Source organism: Sceloporus occidentalis, unplaced genomic scaffold, assembly GCF_023333645.1.
Source record: "Sceloporus occidentalis isolate IW3139 unplaced genomic scaffold, rSceOcc1.0.p SCAF_4, whole genome shotgun sequence".
Classification (NCBI taxonomy): domain Eukaryota; kingdom Metazoa; phylum Chordata; class Lepidosauria; order Squamata; family Phrynosomatidae; genus Sceloporus; species Sceloporus occidentalis.
The window spans coordinates 146,960,347-146,977,294 of NW_028316984.1; the positions used below are offsets into that span (position 1 = coordinate 146,960,347).

General features: G+C 42.8%; 1 protein-coding gene and 1 pseudogene across 1 annotated transcript in view; one reads left to right on the plus strand and one right to left on the minus strand.

Moving 5' to 3' along the window:
• The window catches only part of IVD (isovaleryl-CoA dehydrogenase), an 84,906-nt gene that overhangs the window by 13,092 nt on the left and 54,866 nt on the right, over nt 1-16,948 (minus strand). The gene's annotated exons all lie outside the window — the stretch shown is intronic.
• On the plus strand, nt 12,056-14,796 carry LOC149314825 (uncharacterized; annotated as a pseudogene).

Here is a 16,948-nt window from a genome sequence, read left to right on the forward strand (position 1 = left end):
ATTATATTATTCAACATTGATTTTTAACAGGTATCGATCTTATTTGCAAAGCTGGGATGTGCATCACTGGGGTGTATCATTACCATCCAATCAAATTAGACAAAATCAATTATTGAGATTTGTTATTTACTGTAGTTACTTTTCTGCTTTAGATTTATCTGAATATCTTTTATTATGATCCTGTTATAATCACTGTTACAGTTTTACATATTTGAAACTCTTAATGGTAAATTCTGTTTACGGTTGATGTATCTGATTAAACCCATTGATTAATTGATATGCTGGCAGGGTGGGGATAAGAATTCTGGGAGTTCGAATGTTTAAAAAGTAATAGTTGGCCTAAATACTCTAAAGACATCTGATCCTATCTGATATTGGAAGTTAAGGATGGTCAGTTCTGGGTTAGAACATGGATGGAAGACCGCCAACAAATGCCAGGTGCTGTAGGCTATATTTCAGAGGAAGGAACTGGCAAAACTACCTCTGAGTCTTCGTTGCCTAAGAAAACCCTATGAAATTCATGGAGTCTCCATAGCTCAGTTGGTGAAGGCACACACGTTCCCAAGCACTGTGTGGGGCACAACAGATGCTTAATGATGCTAACTCTTTAATGCTAGCTGGCTACTCCAGCCCTGGTCATCAGTACCATTTTACTGCAATACTTTGGATTATATATGGATCTTCTGTGTGATGTAAAAAGATTCTGGAGCAAAATGAGTGAGACACTAAGTGACTTCATGCTTTGGAAAAACCATTTTGTTTGCTGCACTTCTATTAGCATTACACAGTTGTGTTTCCTGTAGTTAACACAAACAGGGGAGGACAACTGACTTTTGGTTGCAGTCTGCACCGGATGACACATCAGAAGTGGGGTGACACCCAGTCAGCTCTCTTCCCACTGTGCCCTTCCTGGCTTTCCCATGGTGGCAGAGGCCTCTTCACAAGGAGACCTCTGCCTCAACAGCAAGTGAGAGGACCAAGCACACTCTTTTGGTTGCTGCTGCTGCTGCTGCACCCCCATGGGATGACACCAGGAGTGGGGATGCCACTGGGTAGCCTCAGGGAGTTGTGGTCCAAAAAGTAACTTTTCTAAGCTCTGCAAAGACACACTTGAAGATAGAAATGAGCTGTGTCATCAGTTTCACAAGCAACTAAAGACTAAGAAATATTACTGGCTTAGCTGGCCAGACAACTTTTATTTTAAAAAGCCAAACCCTCATTCGGGTCTTCACAAGCCTTGTGAGCACAATATGTTTTGTCAGCTGCTTGCAACAAATCAGGGTGTAACTCCACTATAATCAGTGGGTCATCTTGGCTATGTGTGGGCTTTCAGGAATATCTTCTTTATTGATCTGCCAAAGAGACTATGTTCCCCTAAGATTGTTTTTGGAGATACTGCATGGTGCACAATACCTATTCCAATTTTCAGTGGGATGGGTAGCCAGCTTGGACTGCAGCAGCAAAGGCATTAAAGACTCTTGTGGCACCTTAAAGACTAACAAGATTCTTTGGGGATAAGCTCTTGTGTTGACGCTAGCACACAACATTTAATGAAGTATGCTGGAGTCCACAAATCTTTATGCAAAATCTTAAGTTCCACAAGGCTCTGAATGGATGGTGCACTTACTGCGTTCAAGATAGCATTTAGAATGGGTCCATTATTTTAGCAACATTGATGTATCTAAGGTCCTTTTAGGAAGAGTCCACCTTGTAAACAAAACAAAAACAAAAAACCTCCCATTATTGCTTCTGACACTGCAGTTAATGCAAACCCCTTCTGAAGAAACTTGCTAAGAAAACCCTATGATAGGGTTGCCTGAGGGTTACCATAAGGTCAAAATGAACATGCCACTGAAAATGGCATATGTTCCTCTCTAAATGTCGACAGAGAAAACAGCATATGAATCACAGTAAATAGTGTTTATAATATGCATCCCACATTGGTTGACACTACATGTCCTACAAGTCCTGCTGAAGGAAAGGTCACCAAGAACTGTAACCAGGCAGGATGTGGCACTTGGCACACAACAACAAATAGCCATTAGATGTATCAGCATTTCCATGGGAGGCACAAAGAAATATCACTTTTTACATATAATAAGGACAATTGGAAGGACGGGTTGGAATAGAATATGCTGGGGGAGGGCATTGCTGGACATGAGCTTGGAAAAGTTAATTTCTGGATTACAAAAAGAGGTTCAGCAAGTTGTAGTCCCAAAAAGTAATTTGTCCAATCTTTGCCATGAACACGATGATGCCTCCTGGGAGGTGAGGATATAATTGTGACCTCTTAGTTCAGGTCTCAACTGTCAGTTAAAAATGCAGAAATGTCAGTAGGGTAATAACTATTTAAAATTATCCTCTGGTATTGCAATAATTCCAGATCAACAACTCACTAATGATCATAAATGACCTGTTAAAAGCTGTGTTAGGCATTCAATCCTTCACAGGTATAGCCCAGTAGAAATTAGACTGCAATATACCATCCTTTTGAAGTGTGTTATGTAAGTGAGTTGACAAACACACTAACACCACACACACACACACACAGACACACACACACACGACTGAGGTTAATTTCAATTTATCTTGTCCATGTTTTTCACAGTGCTATAGAAAATGCATTGTCCTGTTAAAGATGTTAATAGTTTTCTCACTAAAGAGGATTAATGGGAGACAAATGGGAATTTGTAGAAACAGACAATATGTTTGACCTAAATGTATTATGAGTGAAAGGAAATGCACTTTATTAATAGTAAACCTTGAAATGTGGGTTTTCATGGGCATGAACTATTGTGAAATTATTATGAAAGAAGTCAATGAGTTTGCTTCTACATTATTTATAAGCTAGTACAAGTATACGGTGACACAGGATATAAATATATAAATAAAAGAGAATGTTTGTGCTTCTCAGACCTCATTATCTCAGAAAGATACTGCATCACTGATACAGTGAGCTTCTGTCTAGTCTTGAGTTCTGCCTGCTGAACTGATTTTGGTGTAGTGGTTTGAGTGTTGGACTATAACTCTGGAGAATAGGGTTTGACTCCCCGCTCAGCCATGAAATCCACTGGGTGACCCTAGGCAAGTCACACTTTCTCAGCCTCAGAGGATGGCAATTGCAAACTCCCTCTGAAGAAACTTGCCAAGAAAATCCCATGATAGGTTTGCCTTAGGATTGCCATAAGTAGGAAACAACTTGAAGGCATACAACAACAAATATATGTTATGGTTTTTGGAAAATCTTCCCTTTTTCAATAATGCATGCAACCCTAAGCAAAACAGAATTTAAGATGCAAAGCAAATTGTATGCATAAAAAGTCAGAATGTTTGCTTGCATGATATGAATCCCTGGGACTCACTCTTGTGGAGCTGTGGGAAATCATCTCGTTTATTTTCCAGTCAACAATGGTAACATCGTATGCCTCAACGATGGGGTGGCATCACTAAATAATTTTCCTCCTAAGCTTGTTCATAGTGTTTGTATTGAAAGACGTCTGATACATTATCTTGTGTATCTTACCAGAACTTGTAAAAGTAACTTTTTTTGTGTGTACAGCAGATTCTCAGAGATGTAGCGGAAAAAGTAGCTGTCTGAAGCTCTGATCCTTTCAACATCCTTCTCAGCTAGTTTTGTATTATTCATATATCGCAAAAGATGTGAGAGTAAAGGTGACAAATCAGCTTACTACTTTTGTGACCCTTTAGTTAAGCCTAACAATGGTATTTATCCTATTGGGATACAGTATTTGAGAACTCCATGCCCGCCTCACAGCCATGGACAAACATGATTCCATACCAATTTTCTTGTGAGTCGGTGGCAGCTATGAGATTTTAAGTGGAGAACATTGTGATTTATAGTCAGTCTGCTAGCCACTCTTACATCTGTTGTCAGAATACATGTTTTGTTTTTCTACCATTAAGTTCACAAAAGGAGCTCACTTGAGACAAGCTTGCTTAGAAATTTAGTTTAATCTTCCACCTCTCCATCAGTCTTGTGTTACACCAATAAATTTTGCAGCAAGGGCTTCACCCACTGGCTGCCACCTGATGTTTAAGAATCCAGTGTTTGAAGCAATCAGGCACCTCACCCAGCAGACCTTTTGGCTCCGCATGTTGCACTGACCTCCCCTCCCCACTGCTTTATGCCCAGCATGTGTGGACGGCAGGATGCCTGCTGCTTGCTTTGGCTCCAGTGCTGATCAGAGGCTCCCCCCGCCCCATTCAGGCTGACAACTGGGCCTCAGCGTTAGCCTTTCAGCAAACAGCAGGTGCAGGCAAAGAGAGCCTAGCTCTGCTAACAGTAATCCTCTCCCCTTTCCACCCCCACAATGTTGTCTGCTTTGCTGAAGGATGTTTTTGTTTTCTCTTTACACTTGTTAATTCCTTTATACTGGAGTGAAACCTCTTCCTAATCTTTCCGTGCAGCAATTCCCCAGAAAGGGCAGTGCCTGCCCCTTTCGTCAAACTGCAAGACGCTGCAGGCACACTGCCGTACATGAGAAAAAGCCTCCTTCTGCACAGAAGATGGGAGGTGGGTGGGTGGACAAGGAGAACTGTTTAGTTGCACACCAGCCATCTTACCAGACTGGTATTGAAGTAGTCATCGGGCACTGCTCCCACAAACATAATGCAGAGTGGCACACCTAAGTTCAAATGGTTACCATAGGCCTGCCACTTGGGAAACAACAATTAGATACTTTAGAAAACACCATTCATCATGACCTATGAACAATAACTTAGGAAATGTTTAGCCTGGAGAGGAGGTTAAGATGTGATATGATGGCCCTGTTTAAATATTTGAAGGGGTATCACATTGAGGATGGATTTTCTGCTGCTCCAGAGACTAGAACACAGAGCAATAGATTCAAATTGCAGGAAAATATATCCACCTCAACATTAGGAGGAACTTCTTGACAGTAAGAGCAATCAGACAGAATGGTGAAGTGAGTCTCCATCTCTGGAAGTTTTTAAATAGGCTAGATGGCCATCTGTCTAGAATGTTTCGATTGTGTATTCCTGCATGGCAGAATGGGGTTGGACTGGGTGGCCCTTGGGATATCTTCCAACTCTATGAATCATTTAAAGTTTGTCAGGCAAGATGTTGGAATTACACAGCATTTGGGAATATTTCACTGATTTTATTCCTTTAAGGCATTTATATCTCATTTTTCTGTGATAAGGGAGAATTTACAGTACAAGGAAGAACATCCTGGTAAGTCTGAACTGCTTACCAATAAATATAAATAACTGTAAAAGGGCCTCATGAAAACAAAATAAAAAACAATAATCTCTCTCATACATATAGTCTAGCTATATGTGTAAGTCTTTAGCATCTGTTTAAAAACAGGGAGAAGCACCCAGAAAGTAAATCTCTTTTGAAGGGTTATTCTATTGTTTCTAAAGATATCTTAGTTGGGGAAATGGTAGGGCTATAGCTACAGGAGTGCTGGCAAGGACATTGCTCCCTAAATAAGACTTCTGACCTTCCTGTGAAATTTTCTTTCCATGTGCAACTTTCTAGCAATGCAGAGTGAAACACTGAAAATTATTCATACCTGGAACTCACATATTTGCCGTGTTACTGCCTTTTTGCCTTACCACTGCCCTTGTCTTTGTATGCCTACTGTATTTCTGAATGCTCATTTCAAGTTTTGAATTACTGCAATGCTAGAAGTTGGAAACTGAAGGAAAATTTCATGTGGGGTGTAGAATTCTTACTTTGATGGGCAATGCTCCCCTGTTGTTATTTCCCAGGGACCGGCGGCAGCAGCCCCCTCCCCCCCATGCCCATATGCCAGGGACCAGTATTGCAGTTTTGCCCATTGACATGACTATTTCCTCTTTACTATTTGTGGCAACTATACTACAAAACAGCCCAGTTCTACCTAAAAGTGGAACAGGAGTCCTGTCCTTTCTAAATGGGAGGCACAATCCTCAGAGATAGAGCAAAAAAGTGAATGCCGAATGGGACATAACATCTAAATGTTAGAATGAAGCATACATCTTCAAGATATACACAAAATGGAGAAATATCTGAATGCTGTTCCATATTAAGCTTCCGGATAGACAGAAACATTGCCACCGTCTTTTGAGTGCATTTTCTCCTTAAAGGGACTGAAAGTTGTTGTGTTGCATGCCTTCAAGTTATTTCCGACATATGGTGACCACAAGTGCCATCCCTTTCTTCTCATCTGTACCAGGCCATAAATACCCAGAAAGCCACAAAACCTGATGGAGAAGTCCTTTCTGTTCTCAGGCTAGAGCCTGGAGATGGACCAAGGGCAGCTCTGGGACATGTGGCCTTGCTGCTGTTGTGTGCCTTCAAGTCATTTCCCATTTAGGGTGACCCTAAGGCAAACCTATAATGGGGTTTTCTTGGCAAGTTTCTTCAGAGGGGGGTTTCCATTGCCATCTTCTGAGGCTGAGAGAGTCCAACTATCCCAAGGTAACCCAGTGAATTTTCATGGCTAAAATGGGATTTGAATCCTGGTCTCCAAAGTCATAGTTCAGTGCTCAAAAACACTACAAGGGGAGTAATTCCTGCTCATAAATTGTCCTGCAAAGCTCTCCTCACCTCATCCTGCTGCAGGTGTAGATTTACCAGGTTGCAAGCTTCTATACATGCTTGTGTGTGTTATCAGGAACCCAATAATCTTCACTGCTAGGAATATACTGTAGAATCAGTATAATAACATAGCAGATTTGTATGACTTGGGCATAATGCTCAGAAGTCTGCATACCAGACTCCTAGTTATTATAACTGTCTGTGGGTATGTTCATTGTCTGCCACTTTTAAAATTCAACTCTATAGTTCAGGATATTTTGGTGAAAAAAATGCAGGAAAATCTGAGCTTGAGTTTGTATTCTACTTCAAATTTCAGAATTGCACATTTAATGTTAGTGCTTATAAAATTAATGAAATGATTTTTAGAAGTAGCACTTCAAAATAAAAAAGGTAAAATACTTGGAAGCTTAATAATTCAAAACATTCAGCTAATGTCCAGATTTTTGCAATGTTTGTCTCCCCTTTTTTGTTTATTCAAGTAGGTTTGCTCGTAAAATGGCCAATGGAGTGCACTAGGGAATTCCAAAAGAAAATTAGCATGTGCTTTATAGACTATAGCAAAGCCTTTGACTGCATAGATCATGAAAAGGTAAGGAATGCTCTTAAAGACATGGGAGTTCCAACACATCTGATAGTCCTGATGAGGAATCTGTACTCAGGACAAGAGGCTACTATCAAAACAGAAAAGCAGGCTTGGACAAAGAAGAAGGAGTGAAAATAGGAGGAAGAAATATCAACAATCTAAGATACACAGATGACACCATATTACTAGCAGAAAACTTCACAGACCTGCAACACCTACTGAAGAAGATCAAAAAAGAAAGTGTAAAGGCAAGCTTATTGCTGAACATAAAGAAAACAAAAATAATAACCACTGAGGATTTTCACAAGTTCAACCCTGACAATGAAGAAGTAGAAATAGTAAAAGAATTCCCATACCTGGGATCAAACATTGATAGAAATGGGGACTGCAGTCAGGAAATCAGAACAAGATTAAAAATGGGGAGGGTGGCTATGAAAGAACTAGAAAAGATTCTAAAATGCAAAGATGCACAACTCAGCACAAAAGTTAGAATCATACAGGCCATTGTATTCCCTATTACCATGTATGGATGTGAGAGCTGGATAGTTAGAAAGATAGAAGAAAATCCGTTCATTTGAGATGTGGTGCTGGAAAAGAGTGCTGAGGATCCCATGGACAACCAAAAGGACAAACAAATGGATCCTAGAGCAGATCAAGCTGGAAACCTCTTTGGAAGCCAAGATGACCAAACTGAGGCTGTTGTACTTCAGACACATCAAAAGGAAGGACTCATTGGAAAAGGCAATGATGCTGGGAAAGGTGAAGGGAAGTAGAAGACCACATGCCAGATGGATGGACTCTATTACAGGTCATGGTATGGGGCTGCAGGAATTAAGCAGAGCAATGGAGGACAGAGGGTCTTGGAGATGTCTCACCCATAGGGTCACCATGAGTCGAGATCGACCTGAGGGCAGTTAACAACAACAGGCTTGCTCCAATAATAATAATAATAATAATAATCTGCCAGCACAAACAAGCAAATAGCCCAAGGATAGAACAAAACAGAATGTAACATCTAAAAACAAACCAGCATAAACTAACACATACTTGCAGGGAGTGAGACAGATATTCTTTCAAATTCTACTTCATGGTTCCTTCAAATAATACCATTGCTACTTGATGCTCTTTTGAGTGGTAAGCAACACAACATCTGAAGAGACCCCCTCAGAATGGGACAGAATACCATTTATGGGAAGGATGGAAACAACAACAACAACAACAACAACAACAACAATAACATTTATTTGCATCCCGCCTCTCCTTGTATTGGATAGAGGCGGGTAACAATATAAGAACAATAAAAATAAAACACAACAAACCACAAGTAAAAACATAGCAAAACATATAAAATCCAATTCTCTATCTCCCTCCCACCTTAAAATACCATTAAAAACGACAATTCCCAACTGGAGAGTGAACATTCTGAGGAGATCAATTTGGAAAGTGTTTGAATCAAAGCAGTAAGGCTTCAGATCAAACAAATTTGCTACCCATGCATCAGTCCCAACTAGCAGTCATGACGGATGATGGAAGGTGCTGTTCAAATACATCTAGAGGGTCATACATTCACGACCCCTATTTTGAGGGATATTTTCAGCCAATGGGTTTGCATACAGTTCTTGAAATAGTCTCCTTACATACAAGAAGCTTCTAGTGTTATCATCGGTGGTGCCACACTGCTGTTTACAAAGAAGAGGGATGAATAATAGTTTATGATGGCGGTACATCTGGCTCCTTGCATGAGTAGTTCACAATCCTTGTATGGGGTTATAATTTAATCCTAGGTGGCAACTAAGGAATCTTTTTATGAGGTAGACTATTAATATTCTTTCTACAGAGAATGTTTTGAGAGGTAGCAACTTATCCATCTCATTTCTATGAGAGTGTGTGCACACTGGAATCCAAGCTCAACAACCTGCTATAGGTTCTTGTACTTTAAAAACACTAAATAAAATGGGACATGTTCTGTCTGCCTCGTGTCTCTGTGCTTCTTAAATACAGTAATTATAAAGGATCACCATGTGAACTGTATTCCTGGATAACCACAGTATGTATGTATGGCTATGAATTATTACTTGTTCTGAAGCTCTCTGGCAGATGTACAATAAAAATATAAAATCCATATAGGTCAAATAAAATCAAATACATCAATTACTGTAGGAACAGCAACCAACTAAAGGTAGAATGAGCAAAATGCTCATTATCCACGAAGAAAAGAATACTGTAGAGGATTGTGGCTTTACATGATTTCCATCAGTTGTGATTTTTCAGTGACCAAATGTTTCAACACTTTGCCCATACACTGTGAACATTTTAACAAAAGGAAGGCAGGGCTGAAGAAAGGAGTAAGGTTGCTGGAAAAGCATCAGCTTATGCTACCAGTTTCACCCACACAGGATGTGCTGGTTAGGAGGCGTCAGGCATCTGGCTCTTGAACTGTGGTGATGTAATGTTTAGACGTATATGAAGTTTCTACCTGCCTCCTGCTGGGCAAAACAGAACATGCTAACAGCTGACATGTAAGTAAAGAAGAGGTATTTTTATTTGTATAGCAATCACCAGTTAGCCAGTAACATCTCCATGTTTTGCTACTGTAATAACCCCTTAAAAGCCTGAAAATAACTCTTTGAATAAATCATTCTGTGATTAAATATATTTATCACAATGACTTATGAAGCATCCAGTTTGGTTGACAATCTTCTTCAGGAATTATGGATTCCTTAGCAAATTCATCACTTTACTAGAGCTCTGTATTAAGGTTGAGTCATTCCACTGCATTTCATGATTTTGAAGGAAAATTGCCACTCTCACACTTCTCTCAATTGTGTGTGTGTGCATATGAAATCTATCTAAAAGATGGTTCTTCCATTTGAAAAATACCTTCCCATTTCTGAATCTCTGAGCAATGACTTTCTTACTAGAGTCCTCCCCCCACACTCCAAGGAGAACTTCCCTTTGACTGATACTTTATAAAAATGAGGCAGAAGTCTGCTGTCTCCTGTATATTCTTGAGATACCAAGATTTCATCATCTGTAGTAGCAGATGTATTCCCAAATGATAAATTTGGGGTTGAATGGTGGTAATAAAATATTTAAGTGAATCCTATGTTGCTGCTGGGGGCGGGGGGAAGGGGGGCTAGATGGAATCTTGATCTGAAAAGACTGAAGAATTTCCCCTATTAGACAGATTGTCTTGCCATGACGTGTTTGTATTGTTTACTTGAGGTACCACAGGGGCAGTTCTGGCACAGCACACAATGTCTGATGCTCTTCCCTGTGTTTGACACCCTAAAACTTGTGTAACTCATTTCAAAATCATTCAGTGACATATAAATCTGCTAAATAAAACAAACTGAACCAGGATGATATGCAAGATTTTTGCTTCTCGGGGCCCATTGGCCCAGCAAGAAGGTTTTGATGGCCTCTCATTGGCGAGACCAGTATGTTCAAATAAAACGGTGTGCTTTTGCGGGCCGTTAGACAGGGAGGGGGAGGGGCTAAGCCTATTTAAGGCTCTCCCGCCCTGGCCTCTCTGTCAGTTTTGAAGAGCTGGAGCAGAGAGGTGTTGCTCTCCCTCCGGCTCCCTTGCACACAAGACAGTGCGGCCTTCGGGGAGCTCCGGGCTGACCTGGTTGCTGCTCGGCCGGGGTTTGGCCAGTGAGGCGCGCTCCCGCTGCGTGCCCTGTCCTCCTAGCGTGGAGGATGGATTTAGAGGGCACGAGTTTTCACTGCTGCCCTCGGCCTCTTTGGGAACTTCTGTGGCCGGGCCGTTGCCTGGTGAGTGCACTCCTGCTTCTTCCCTGACTGCGGTTTGGCTTGGGAGGTGCGGTCCCACGGCGGGCGCCCTCTGACTTGGGCACGGGCCTCTTGGGGGCTGACCTTGCCTTGGTTCGGCCAGAGTCTGGCCTGTTGGGCGCGCTCCCACGTCTGGCCCCGTCCTCCTGTGGCTCAGCTCGGGGATAGGTTAGGCCGAGTGCGGAGCTAAGAAGGAGCGCGCATTGTTGCTGCCTCCCTCGGCCTCTTTGGGCCTTCTGTGGACTGGCTGCGGCCTTGTTGGGTGCACTCCTGCTGCAGGCCCCATCCTTCCACGGCTGCCCTCGGCCTCTTTGGGCCTTTGGTGGCTTGGCTGTCAGCCCAGCAGGGCGCGTTCCTGCTTCCTCCTTGGGCAAAGGGGCTGAGATGGCACACAGTTTGTTGGCGTACTCTGGGGCCTGCGCTGATGAGACTGCCTTGGAGCGCCAGGTGCTGTGGGCCCACTGAGTGACTGGGGACGGGTCACACTCTCTCAGCCTCAGAAGTTGGCTGTTGTGGGCCCACTGAGTGACTTGGTCACACTCTCTCGGCCTCAGAAATTGGCTGTTGTGGGCCCACTGAGTGACTTGGTCACACTTTCTCAGCCTCAGAAGTTGGCTGTTTTCATATATATATATATATATATATATATATAAAACTGATTACATCACCTGAGCTTAAGGCCCATACAATACACACACACACACACTTATATTGTGAGACTTATACATTGTCTAGTGTGTTAAAGGGGTTGTGGCCATACATTGTTAATTGTCCTAATTACAGGTCAGGGTTATTAGCTTCAATTTCGGTCAGTTCACTACAATGGCTCCAAAAAGAAAAGGGATTGGGAACAAAAAGGGTAAAGGCCCAGCACAAAAGGCACCGCCAAAGAAGATACATTCAGATGACAGTGAAGATGATACACCATGGGATGAGGCATTTAAGAGAATTCAACATTAGAATAAACAAAGTCAGGATATGTGCATCTGACACCTTTGGCACGCAAAGCGTCTAAGATCTCTGATAAACGTTTGATGTATAACGAATTATGTTCTCGTATCTCTGCTCTAGAGCATTTAAATTCACAAGCTGATGGAGCTTACCAATCGATGAGTCACAACGTTCCTGTACAAGAGTCTTCTGATGTTCAGCATATCAATCCAGTTGAACAAGTGCCTGTTGGTATTTCAGGTGAGGCTTCTGACACTGTTTTCTGTACCTCACATTACTTGGCCATAGGTTTCAAATCAGCCCCAAGCAGCCCCTCAATCTACTCCTTCTCAACCTGCTCTCCCATTAGGGGTCCCTACGGCGGTGACGAACCTGTTTCCCCTTGGGATCAGGTATGGGGCTGGCCTTCACCTCAGGTGGGATCTTTGGTAGCACAGTCTACCCCCTCTGGCCAGTCTGCCCCTTTGGCCAAATGTGGGGATGGCCATCTTATCAAACAGGGCCTCCCTTTGGGACACCTCATCAAGCTTTTCAGGGTCAAGCATTAGGTAGTCATCAGCTGACATACCCTATGGGTTATGAATTAGCATCTCTGGCTTCAATCCTGACTGGTGATATTACTTTACCACTGGGAGATCATTTATCACAAGCTACAAAGGATAAGATTTTAAAAGGTGAATACACTGACGTTTTTACGCTAATGTTCAGAGAGCTAACCAAAGCTGAAAAAGATGAGCTTGATGATAAAGAAAAAGAAAAATTGAAAAAGAGGCGGGATGACAGGAATTGGTCTAATTGGTATTCATGCTTTCTAATTTACGCTGGTTTCATTTCAAGAAATCAGCCTTGGCGTGCAGCTGCATTGTTCCAATACATCAACATCATTCATAGGGCATACATTGATTATTCAGGCCTGGCATGGTTACTCTATGACGAAGCATTCTGGATGTGAGCTGCCATCTATCCTTCCTTGAGATGGGATATGATGAACTCACAGCTGTGGATGCAACTCATGACTCCAGCACGTCCTACTCAGGGAGAGCGTTCCCATAGTGGACAGTTGATTCAGAAGACAGCTGCTTCACCTTCCTTTCGTGGCTCCGAGCCTCAAGGACAACAGTGTAAATTCTTGAGCTGGGACTTTGGGTCCCAGGGCTTCTGCAATAGAAAGGCATGTAAATTTAAACACAAATGTTCTGTGTGTGGGGCAAACCACTCCTTCAAAAATTGCAACCAGGGACGGGGCCAATCCTCCCAGAAAGATCAGGATTCAAAGAAGGGGCCTGCCACTGGCAACCCTCCTGCAAAAGGGACCTAGTCCCATAAACTTAGAGACCCTCCCTGCTTGGTTAAGCAGTTATCCGCTAAAAGAGTCAGCCTTGTTTTTGTTGGAAGGTTTTACGGTGGGTTTTAAAATTCCATTTTGCGGTGTTCGACGCCCCTTCAGGTCACCCAACCTAAAACTGGTTCTAGGTATGGAGGACATAGTTAGACAGAAGATATCAAAAGAGGTTTCTGAAGGCAGGATGATTGGCCCCTTCAGTGAACCTCCTGTTCCAAATTTAAGGGTCTCACCTTTAGGGATTGTATCTAAAAAGACATCTGGTGAATTTAGACTGATACATCATTTGTCCTATCCTAAAGGTGACTCTGTCAACGATTCGATTCCACATGAATTGGCCACTGTCCGATATACTTCTTTTGATTCAGCCATGAAGGAAGTAAGAAAGCATGGAATAGGGGCCAAACTGGCAAAATGTGATATTAAATCTGCCTTTACTTTTGCCTGTTCATCCCGAGGATTCTGAATTGTTGGGTTTTTGTTTCGATGGTGAGTTCTATATGGATAGGGCTCTTCCTATGGGATGTTCCATATCTTGTTCTATATTTGAAACTTTCAGTACATTCTTAGAATGGGCGTTTAAGGCTGTCAGGTTTGTCAGTGTGGTCCATTACTTAGATGACTTTCTCTTTGTTGGACAATATTGTTCTGATCATTGCCTTAAATTACTACAATGTTTTCAACTGCTAGCTGATGAGCTAGGTGTTCCTTTAGTGCCTGAAAAAACTGAGAGTCCATCTACCCAGCTTACGTTTTTAGGTATAATGACTGACATGGTCAATCAATGTTGTAGGCTCCCTGACGATAAGCTGTTTGATCTCAGACATAGGGTTCATACATTTTCCTCTCTTAGAAAGGCGACACTAAGAGAGTTTCAGGAGCTTATAGGTCATCTAAATTTTGCTTGTAAGGTGATAGCACCTGGCAGAGCCTTCGTGAGGCGCTTATGCCATGCTATTGAGGGGGGTTTATCAGGCCCACCATAGGATTAGATTGACTTGTGGCATCCGCCAGGATTTACAAGTCTGGTCAACTTTTTTAGACAATTTCAATGGTGTGTCGTTTTGGAGGGAGGAAAAGAAGTTAGAGGCTGCATTACAAATTTCTTCTGATGCAGCGGGATCAATTGGCTTTGGAATGTATTTCCGTGGGCGTTGGTGTGCTCAGAGGTGGCCAGTTGAGTGGAGCAAGTCAGGAATCACCTCTGATTTAACGTTTTTAGAGTTATTTCCCATTTTGGTGGCAGTACGGTTGTGGACAGATGAATTGGCTAACTCCACTGTTCGTTTTTGGTGCGATAATATGTCAGTTGTTCAGGTGGTTAATTCACTGACTTCTAAGTCATCTAGGGTGATGAGGTTGGTGCGTACTTTCACATTACATTGCCTGTCTCACAACATTTTGTTCACAGCGTCCCATGTACCCGGAATTGTTAATGAGATTCTGGATTCTCTCTCCCGTATGCAGATGGAACAATTCAGACAACTAGCTCCAGAAGCAGAAGATTCCCTGGACCCGATGCCAATGGACCTTTGGAACCTTGGCAAAGAGAAGTAGTCTGGGCTTTGGGGTTATCATTGGCGTCTTCAACCAAAAGGAGCTATGTCTGGGCAGTTAATGAGTTTCTCAAGTTCTGGCATAGTTCTGGGTTGGCTGTTGTTTATCTGGTGCCTATTTCACATTTCCTTCAGTTCTGTGTGTTTTTATATAACAAAGGCTTAAAGGTTTCTTCTATTAGGGGCAGGCTTTCCACTACAGTGTTTTGGCTGAAAGCCCAAGGCATACAGGACGCTACTAGAGACTTTACTATACATAAGGTCCTCGAAGGGTGGTCCAGTGAGATAGCTAAAACCAGAGACCCCCGTGAGCCTCTCTCACCATATATTTTAAAATAAAGGGGCTTAATTCATCCTGGTCTTCCCTATTTCATTCTCCATATGAATCTATGCTAGTCCATGCTGCAGCCTTAACGACCTTCTCTGGAGCTTTAAGAATAAGTGAGCTTGTTCTAGCTTCTAAAACCGATCAGACCAATAAGGCTCTATTATATCGAGATGTTAAGCTCCATGATAATTTGGTCCTTCTTTGTATACGATCTTCTAAGACCGATCAATTGGCCAAGGGCAGACAACTCAGGTTATTGACATGCACTGATAAATTACCTTGCCCTGTTAGTGCAATGCGGTCGTTTCTGATCATGAGGGGTCCTTCGCCAGGTCCTTTATTCTGCCATTCAGATGGCTCTCCTCTTACCAATTTTGGTCTGTTACATCCAAAGCTTTGAACGTTTTAGGACTTCAGGGAGTCAAGTTCGCCACCCACTCTTTCTGCATAGGTGCGGAATCCACGGCAGCTGCCTTGGGCATGTCTTCCAATGACTTTTGAATAAGATTGGTCGATGGAGGTCCAAAGCCTATCAATCATATGTGAGACCTCCGACTCATTAAATCTGTTGTTTTATTTCAGATGCAGTTTGCTCCGTGATGAGACACCGTGTGTTGATCTGAGGACACAGTATGGTGTTCTGGGCAGCCCGCCAAACCAGGAGGAGCCATTTTGGAAGCCAGCTGGGGCTGTCACATAAGGCCATCGTTGAGTGGAGAGGTAAACGTGGCTTGCGGTGGCACGGGCTCCTGCAGCTGTTGTTTGGCGAAGGCCAGTGTCTGCCCCCTCATGTTCTGGTTATAGATCTGGGCAGCAATGATTTGGGTTTTGTTAAAGGCAAAGCCCTGGTTCTTCAGGCCATATGCGACATGCGTCTCATTCGAGAGAGATGGCCTTTTGTTACGTTAATATGGTTGGCAATGTTGCCACGCCAAGTTTGGAGATGTGTTTGTGATCCACACATCCTTAATAGGGCCTGCAGACGGGTCAACGAGATTCGCAAGGTGATGAACGGAGGACTGGGTTTTTATTTGGCACACAACGGTATCGTGTTGCTGAGGCCAGAGCTCTACTGAGATGATGGCATTCACGTTCCGAGGTGGGGAACCAGATATTTCTTGGAGATCTGCAAGCTGGGGTGGCGGCCTACTTGGCAAGCCTTGTGGGGTATAGGGGCTAAGTTATACTTGCCCCTTATCTGTGGCATAGGCGGGGGGAGATAGTCGGTTCGGTGAGCACCTCGGCACCCTCCTAAAGGGTGAAAGTGGGTCTTTGGAATGGAGGTTTACATCTTGAGACTAAACACGAAGGGAAAGAGACTTGCCTTGGGGCTGGCTTGAGATTTAAACCCTCACTTAAGTCTTGAGAGTTAAGTGGGGGAGTCTTGGGTTGGCCTTCCGGATGAGGGCCGGCAAGGGAGCAACCCAAATTATGGATTGCCCTTGGGGCTCAGGTGTTTTCGCTCTTTGGAAGATGGGGAATTGGTCTTGGAGCAGACCATCCGCCAGCTGTTCCTACACAAGGTTCTCCCCCCTGGGCTTGCAGTTCTCAAGAAATAAAGTTAAATACGTTGAATTTTAATAAAGCTGCCCATTTTATAACTCAGTTCTCTGTGTCTGGTCTCATTATTTAATGAGTTGGTCAGCAAGGTTTGGTTTGTACAACCCTTCTGGATGTTTTTTTCAATAGATTCTACAAAGATGACCACAACTTCAGGTAACCCAAATGTAACAATTCTGACATAAACCTTATGTCTTCCAACCTACTGCTTCTTCTAGATGTTTGGGTCTACACCAGGGGTAGGCAACCTTTTTGAGCCGGGGGC